We start from the raw sequence: 9,465 nt of genomic DNA, 5'->3' as shown, positions 1-9,465 counted from the left end.
ACGAGACGACACGACAAAATGGAGAAATCTGAGAGAAATCTGAGGTCCGATGGGCAAGCTTCGTTGTAAATGAAGCCCATCCTTTACTATTGTACTTATAATAAAAACTTTTACCGGAAGACGACTGCTAATAGACCGTTTTAAGCTTAGCAAGTGATGGAATTCTCCTTGGAAGCATTTCTGCAACGCTGCGGAACGTTTTCTACAAGAGGGGCATATTGGCCGGTTTGTTTTGAAACGTCAAGAATTGGACCGTTTGCAGATTTTTCGGGGAGACCTACGAGAGTGGTAAAATGGGGAAGTATGTATAATCCATTGGTCATATGGTTCCGGAACAGCTTGACGACATAAGCAGCAGATATCAAACGGTAGGGTAAACAGGTATAGGCCCCCCTAAGGAAAAACTGCTCTATCGCAGTGGCAAATCCATTACTTATACAGTTTTTGGTGTCAAAGTGTTATTTACTTAGTTAATCATGCTTTGCATGCAACTTTCTCTTGCCAGGTAGCTTCTAAAGCGAGTACAAGACGTTATCTGCAAACGGTCCAATTCTTGACGTTTCAAAACAAACCGGCCAATATGCCCCTCTTGTAGAAAACGTTCAGCAGCGTTGCAGAAATGCTTCCAAGGAGAATTCCATCACTTGCTAAGCTTAAAACGGTCTATTAGCAGTCGTCTTCCGGTAAAAGTTTTTATTATAAGTACAATAGTAAAGGATGGGCTTCATTTACAACGAAGCTTGCCCATCGGACCTCAGATTTCTCTCAGATTTCTCCATTTTGTCGTGTCGTCTCGTGTGCTTGATTTGACATTGACATTTCGTCATATCTACAAACACTCAGCGCAGGGGTTTTGAAAGTTGTGGGAAAATCTCCACTTTGTTTACCCACAGGGTTGAAACAACTGTGCCGCACTACTCAAAATTGGTAAATTCTCGAATTTTCAAAAATTTACAATAAAATCAGGAGTGCATATAAATTAGATTTGAAAGCGTCAATAATCATTAAAAATAATCGTCTTTCGAAGAAAAATATAAAAATAGGGGGTAAGGTCTGACGGAAATGGTCTATTGGGCGAGTTGGAAATTCCGGATGGAGCTGCTGCTAGTTAAGGAAGGTTTGTGGACGGTAGTGAATGAACCGGAACCGGAAAATGTCACAGCATCTTGGACAACGAAAGATGCCTCTGCTCGTGCTACAATCGGATTAGCTCTGGATGACAGCCAACTATCGCACGTCATGGGTGCTTCATCAGCAAATGATATGTGGATGAAGTTGAAGGGTCATCATGAACGTGGATCTCTGACAAACAAGATCCATGTTCTGAGGAAATTGTGTTCTGTGCGTTTGTCTGAAGGTGGCAATATGTCCAACCATTTGGCGGAGATATCCGGTTTGGTGCATAGGCTTCATGGTATGGGAGAGAAGTTGGCAGAACATTGGATCGTTGCCATTCTGCTCTCGAGTTTGCCGACTTCATATAATCCGTTAATCACGGCTTTGGAAGGTCACCCGGAAGCGGATTTAAAGACGGAGTATGTAAAGGGGAAATTGCTGGATGAATGGCGCCGCAGATGTGAGAATGAAGAGGATAACGAGGAGAGAGCGCTTAAAACGGCTATGCGGCAGACGACGATTAGCAGCAACGATGGAAGGTATGCCAAATTTGAATGTTATTACTGTCACGAGGAAGGACACTTCCGTCGGGATTGTCCGCGATTAATCAAAGTCAGGGAGATCGAGGATGTCAAACGAAGGCAGAATTCCGGACGCTGGAGGGAGGATAACGGATCGTCGAGTGGTGGAAATGTGTGCTTCGTTACCGCTACAAGGAACAAATATGGTTCGGAAGGCTGGTTGATTGATAGCGGATGTACGAAACACATGACGAACGATATCGGAAACTTGAATAATGCAATGCGTCGTAGAGAGGATATCGGTTTGGCTGATGGCCGAAAAATACTCGTGAAAGCGTCGGGTACAGGAGAGCTTATCGGATGTGGAAGGAATTGTGAAAAGATTGGCGTCGAACTGAAAAATGTTTTGTATGTACCGGATTTGAAAGCGAACGTAATCTCTGTAAATCGTATGGTGGAAGAAGGATATAATGTTTGCTTTGGACCTGATGGTTGTCAAATTTCTAAAGGTCGAAAGGTAGTACTGATTGGTGAAAAATGTGGTGATCTGTTCTATTTGAGTCAGCCAGGAAAGTGAATACAGAAAGATGTTAGATGACAGGAGGAGTTTATAAGCGTTTCAATCCAGGAGGAGTGTGGGGGAGTGGTGTAGACACTAAGGAGGAGTGTCGGAGTAATAATAGTGTCACACCCCTCACATTGTAGAACACTGAAAAAGTATTGAGGTACCCCTTGAATCAGCTTGTTGGCACGTTTTGTTTTTGGTTGTCATTGACTACTGTAGTTGGAAAGATCGCAGAATAAAGACGTTTTTATGTTACACTTATCCGCAATACTAGTGTGTTTGATTGATCTTCTCAATACGCGAAATTCCCAAAAGTTATTCAGCTGCTGAACCTGGTCGAGGTTCCAACACCGACAACGGTCTGGAGTACGTAAATCAAGAGATGCAACGATTCTTGAAGAGTGCGGGAATCCATCACGAAATGACGGTTCCGTACAATCCGCAGCAGAATGGACTTGCTGAACGGATGAATCGAACAGTGGTTGAAAAGGCGCGATGTTTGCTATTCGATGCCAAATTGGAAAAACGTTTCTGGGCAGAAGCCGTTGCGACGGCAGTTCACTTGGTCAACCGTTCACCGTCTAAAGGACTAGATGTGACTCCTGAAGAAGCTTTCAGCGGCAAGAAACCGGACCTTTCCGGACTACGAGTGTTTGGCACAAAGGTGATGTGTCATATTCCGAAGGTCAAGAGGCAGAAGTGGGATGCGAAATCCGAGCCAGGAATCTTTGTTGGATATGCTGTCCAGTCGAAGGGTTTCCGGGTCTACGTTCCGCGAACCAAGAAGGTCATCATCAGTCGAGACGTTGTTTTCACGAGCGAGGTTCCAGATACACCAAGTCCGGTCGAATCAAACGATCCGGATGGTAATAGATGGGTGCAGTTGGAGTGCGGAAATCCGGTCGATTCTGGTCATGATGGCGATGTTGTTGTGGGCATTCCGTCCGCTAGGCCAGGGGCTACGACCAACAGCGAAAACGAAACCGACGATGACCTTGACAGCAGCGTCGGTGGGACGGACTATGACAGCGCAAATGATACTGTTGTTACGGTGTCTTCTCCTGCGCTCCCTCCGCAACAAGAGGATCCACAAACGGTGGTCAGGCGCAGCGCGAGGGAGCGCGTACGCCCAGGCAAGTATTTGGATTACGATATGACGTGCAGTATTCTTCCTGAAAGTATTGCGTGTCCACAGGTTAACGACGAACCACAATCGTACACAGAGGCCATGGGAAGCTCCGACCGGACGTCGTGGCAAAAGGCGATGGAAGAAGAGTTCGAGTCTCAAATGAACAACGGGACCTGGGAGCTAACCAATCTTCCGGTAGGACGCAGAGCGTTTAAATGCAAGTGGGTCTACAAGCTGAAGACTAATTCCGACGGATCAGTACAGCGTTATAAAGCTCGACTTGTTGTCAAAGGCTGTTCGCAGGTGAGAGGTGTCGACTACAACGAGACGTACTCTCCGGTAGTCAGGTATGCCAGTCTTCGCTATCTGCTGGCTTCAGCTGCTCAAATGGGTCTCCGTGTGTACCAAATGGACGCTGTGACAGCGTTCTTGCAGGGAGATTTGTCCGAGGAGGATATCTTCATGGAGCAGCCCGAAGGATTTGCAGACCCAAGAGCTCCGAAGAAGGTTTGTCGTTTGCGTAAAGCTTTGTATGGTCTGAAGCAGGCTAGTCGGGTATGGAACACTAAGCTTGATGCAGAATTGAAGCGAATCGGCCTGAAGCGTTCCAGTTTTGATCCATGCGTGTATTACCATTCAAGCGGTGACGACGTCATCTTCATTGCCGTTTATGTCGACGATTTGCTGGTGTTTTCCAACCAGTCGAGGTGGGTGGAATACGTCAAGAAACAGTTGATGTCCAAATTCCACATGAAGGATCTCGGAGAAGCGGAACAAGTTTTGGGAATGCGGATCACCCGTTCAGGAGATACGGTTATGTTGGACCAACAGCGGTACATCGATGAGCTACTTCAGCGCTTCAAGATGACTGAGTGCAACCCAGTTGCAACGCCGTTCGATGGGAACCAACGATTGTCGAAGGAGATGAGTCCAATTGATGACGACGAAAGGCAGCGTATGGCTTCAATACCGTTCCGTGAGTTAGTTGGCGGTCTACAATTTCTGGCTCAATTCACGCGACCCGATATTGCGTACGCAGTCAATTCTGTCAGCAGTTTTAGCAGTAATCCTGGAGAGGCACACTGGACGGCGGCCAAGAGAATCTTGCGTTACCTGAAAGGAACTAAGATGATGAAATTGGTCTACGTGAAGCAAGAAGACAGAGCGTTCGAAGGGTTCAGCGATGCAGATTGGGGTAATGACCCCGAATCAAGGCGATCAGTCACCGGATACGTTTTTCAATTCGCTGGTGGATCAGTGTCATGGAGTTGTCGCAAGCAACCAACCGTTGCACTCTCTACGACCGAAGCAGAATACATGGCAATGTCTGCCGCAACACAGGAAGCGTTGTGGTGGCGAGGATTTCGAAGCGAACTATTCGGAGTTCAAATGCCAGTTCAAATAAGTTGTGACAATCGAAGTGCTATTTGCTTGGCAGAAAAGGAAATTGGATATTCACCCCGCAGTAAGCACATCGACTTGCGTCATCATTTCGTGAGAGAGCAGGTCGAACTTAAAACAATTACGCTACAATACGTGGAATCGAAACAACAGAAGGCAGACGTCCTGACGAAACCAATCAGCGGAAGGATGTTTCATCAAGCCATTGAAGCCTTAGGAGTTGCAAAGATTCATGTTTAAGGGAGGATGTTAGAATAAGTAAGCCATGAATTCTGATGTTAGAATAAGTAAGCCATGAATTCTTAATTTGAATATAACTTCAGTTCTTATTAGCTATCGCTACGCAGCAGACGTGTTTCATTTCTATCAGGAACTCTGCCGCGGGACACTTCCAGCTTATTTGTTTAGTATAATCATATTCTCTGGTACTAAAGATGCTGGCCGCCGAGGCAGCCAGACTGGTTTTGTTTACTTGTGAAAGAACTGTCAATAATGTCGACACTTTGAAAGTTTCATTGGGCGATTTTGGAATCGATTTGTTCATTTTAATTAGATTTTTCGGGTAATTTAAGATTTTTTCGATTTTTATCATTTTGGTGGGAAGACAACAAAATTAAAAACACAAAATCAAAAAAATGTGCTGAATATGGATAAAATTAAAAAAATGAATCCATATCCGATAAAATGAAAATAATCTGTAGTTAACTTGGTAATTTAAAACAAATGAGTGTTGTAGTGCGTAAAATTGAATCGAAATTGATTGGTGTCGTCCCCCTAGGTAATTCCACGATCGTTCGTCTACAATATTCCTCTTGCAGCCTGAGTCGACCATCACCTGTAGCAGTACGCCGCCTACTTTCATCCAAAGCAATTCGTCACCATCATTTATGTTGAAGATGAAGCTCCGATCCTTTGTATCGCCTTGGTTGCTTCTTATCTCGCGAATACGCTCTGCCTTTAGGCGTTTGTTGCTGATAGCCGACTCATCAAACTTACGCTTAAGGGAAACATTTGTTCGACATTGATTGGCGAAGTGTCCACTACGCCTGCATTTGTTGCACTCCTTATTTCTCGCCGGACAACCGATGTCGTTCGCATAGTGGCCCTTTCTTCTACAGCGTGTGCATTCCTTCGATGTTGAGGGGCGAATCCTGTTAACACCACTGGCCGACTCATGACCAAACATGGCATTTTTAGAAACTCCACCAGTTGAGGAGCTGATCGCTCGAGCCTGATGTTTAACTGATTCGTAGGAGCTCACTATTTTCGTAACATCGTCGATGGTCAGATTATCCTTTTGCAGCAATTGCTCTTTCAAATCGCTAGGAGCGAAAAGGATAACCTTGTCGATAACACTGATCGATCGGCTTTCTTCAGCGGACTTCCCGAAATCACACTTGTTGGATTGCTCTTGGCAACGGAGCATAAATTTCACCAGAGTCTCGTCCAGACTCGGTTTTAATGTCCAAAACAAGTTGCGCTCAAATGTATCGTGTTGTTTGGGCGCAAAGTAAGTGTCTAGTTTGGCAATAGCAACTGCATAGGAATCAACTCCGTTTTCAGCATCATCCTGCACGTCAGCTCCGGGAATAGACGTGAATACTTCCTGGAGGTCCGGTCCGCCCTTCACAAGGAAAATATTTCGGATGCGAGTTTTATCAGTCTCTCCAGTGGCAGCAACTATGAAATCGAAATTTCGCTTATATTTCATCCACTCGTTGCGCACCGCATTCCTCTCAAGAGCTTTGAAATGGAATTGAGGAATGTCCCACTTTTCCATTGCAACGTTTCAATGGTTTCAGAATAACTAAAATTAAGCTTGGGATTATTTCCTCGTTCATTTCTTATCATTAAACTCAACCTTACCGTCAATTTCTAGATTTTCCGCCTTAGAGCTGCAGCCACTGTGTGGTTACACACCGCTCTGAGAGCCGCTACTTTCACGTAGCCTTCCTTGTGCTCTAAAGCCACCTTTGTGGTCTGTCAAACGCTGTTCCACAGCCGCTACAGCCGGTAGCCTTTCCGTACTAGTGGTTGGGTAAATGTCGCTGATTGTTTACAGCCGCTACCGCTTGGTAGCCTACCACTATCGCTGTTCAAGACAGCCACTACTTTTAAGTAGTCTTATCCTTTTCGAAGTAAATCGCTGATAAACAGCCGCCACTCTGTGGTAGCATACAAAATCCGCTGCGCGGAGCAGCCACTACGAGCGTAGTATAGCAGTCTGAAGAAAGAAAAATAAATGTAAACATAACCTCGTTTTCCTCCATTTCGCAAAACAAACTTTTCCCGTTCGAATAATCGTTCTGATAAATTACTGAATTCATACCTAATTTCTCCAATTTCTCCTGCTTTCCAGTTTTCCTCAGTCGCCAATGAGATATTCTGCGTAATTCACTCATAAGAACATAGAATATTTATTTTACAGCTCACTCAAACACGTCCTTTATTTCCACGCTCTCAAACAACAATCATTGACATTTTCTCTCCCAGGGCCGTACTCCCCGCTCCCGAATCTCATTTAACGCAGGGCCGTAACTAAGTACCACAGTTTCTAATAGAGAAGAAGTGTTAGACATAACGCTCTGCTCGAATAGAATCAGTCACGAGTTGACGAATTGGCATGTATCCGATGAGGAATCATTATCTGATCATCGCTACATCTTCTTTGAACATTCAAATGTAACTGCGCAGACTTTGCGTTTTAGGAATCCCCGGTCAACAAACTGGGAACTCTATATTGAATTGGTTGCGACCAAATTTCATGGATATTCTCCGTCCATTGAAAATCCAAGTGATCTGGATGATGCCGTTGATACTACAACATCCTACATTATGGAAGCTTTTGAAGAAGCATGTTCTCTGCGGTCTGTAAAGACTACAAGAGGGACCCCATGGTGGAATGGTGACTTTACTTCTTCCGATGAAGAAGTTTTAGAATGTTTATTCAATACACACTTCCCCGGATGTGTGGACATAGCATCTACGGATGAACCAAATGTCTTTTCATGTAGTTACGAGTCTCTGGCCTCGGCTCGCAGTATCGTAACTACTGAATCGATTCAATGGGCACTTAATAGTTTTGCTCCTTTCAAATCTCCAGGAGCGGATGGGATTTATCCTGTTCTGCTCCAAAAGGGGTTTGAGTTTATCAAACATGCTTTGAAAAAGCTACTTGTAAGCAGTTTTGCTACCGGGTATATTCCCAGATCCTGGCGTGATATTACTGTAAAGTTTATTCCGAAAGGAGGTCGTGCGTCGTATGAAGAAGCGAAGAGTTTTAGACCAATCAGTCTGACCTCTTTTCTTCTGAAATATCTGGAACGCATTATCGATCATCACATCCGTGATGTTTATTTGGCAAACATGCCTCTTTATTCTTTATTCTTTACTTATCAACAGGCTTAATTGAGCCCCAATGATAATCTTAAATCTATGTTAACAATAACTGAATCAACAAAAGCATAAGTTTAAACAGCTTCCACAGTGTACATATGTTTATTTTAAAATCGGCACGGCTTCCATATGTTTCTCGGACGCTCGATGAATTCTCTGTATTTTATTCCGATGGGCCAGGCATCTTCTCGTAGCAGCAATCGTTTGTACTTCCCTTCGACTGTGACTTTGAAAGAAGCGTAGTCAGGCGGCTCATCAATCTTCCATTTTGGGACAAGCTTTTTGATACGAAACGTTCGATTTTCTTTAAGACCACATGACTCTGATACCAAAACATTGATTTCATCCTCTGTTACTCGGCCGTCGATGTTAGTTAGAAACAACGAAAACATTTCCTCGCTATGATGAATGGGGCTGTCTGAGTTAGAAGTATGCTGGAACGAATTCTCTTGTATCGAACGGCTGGCATTAATCTTTGAACCATCATAGAGCTTCGTTGAACGTATAGGTGTAGAGTGTCGTGGAACAGACGGCATCGAAGAAATTGAATCTCTCGGCTGGGCACACATGGTGGAAAGTGTCTTTTCCATGTTCGCAATTTTAGATTTCATGTCGACCAACTCTTCATAAATTTTTTGCGGTGCATTATCATCGGGCTGAGCAGTATACTTCTTCTGTTGATGATCATGAAAATCAGCAAGGCAGTCGTCACATAACCAAATGATATTTTTCCTGATGCAGCGTACACTATCATCGGAAAGACCAACACAAGCACCATGAAATGCTTGCATGCATATTCCTTCGCAGACTGTAAAAACGTCGGTGGTAGAGTTGATCGGCTGTAAGCACTTCTTGCACACCATTGTGTCAATCCAATATGACGGTGAACGATACAGACGAGAACAATAAGCCCAGTTGAAGAGTTGTTCACTGTTTTGCAGAGTTTAGCATAAAGTGTTTCAAGAAATCACGATCAAAACCACTTCGTGAATGTAACAGATATCAGCTTATTAGTTTTCACGAATAATACTACGAATATTTACAAGCAAAAAAAGATTTAAATCGACCGCACAAAAAACACATGTCTAAGCAGCAGGAGACTTCATGTGAATCAACATGCTTACCAATCTGAAAAGTCCACTGTGACTCTTTTACACAAAGTTGTATACGATATCGAGAAAGCATTCGCTCAGAAGCAATCCTGCTTGGGTGTTTTCTTGGATATTGAGGGTGCCTTTGATAACGTGTCTTTCGATGCCATATTGGAAGCAGCACGAAATCATGGGCTACCTACAATGATTACCAATTGGATTCATCAAATGCTCAAAAACCGACAT

The sequence above is a fragment of the Aedes aegypti genome, chromosome 1, assembly GCF_002204515.2.
Source record: "Aedes aegypti strain LVP_AGWG chromosome 1, AaegL5.0 Primary Assembly, whole genome shotgun sequence".
Taxonomy (NCBI): Eukaryota; Metazoa; Arthropoda; class Insecta; order Diptera; family Culicidae; genus Aedes; species Aedes aegypti.
The sequence above is the reverse complement of the archived record's forward strand: the minus strand, read 5'-3'. Positions refer to the sequence as shown.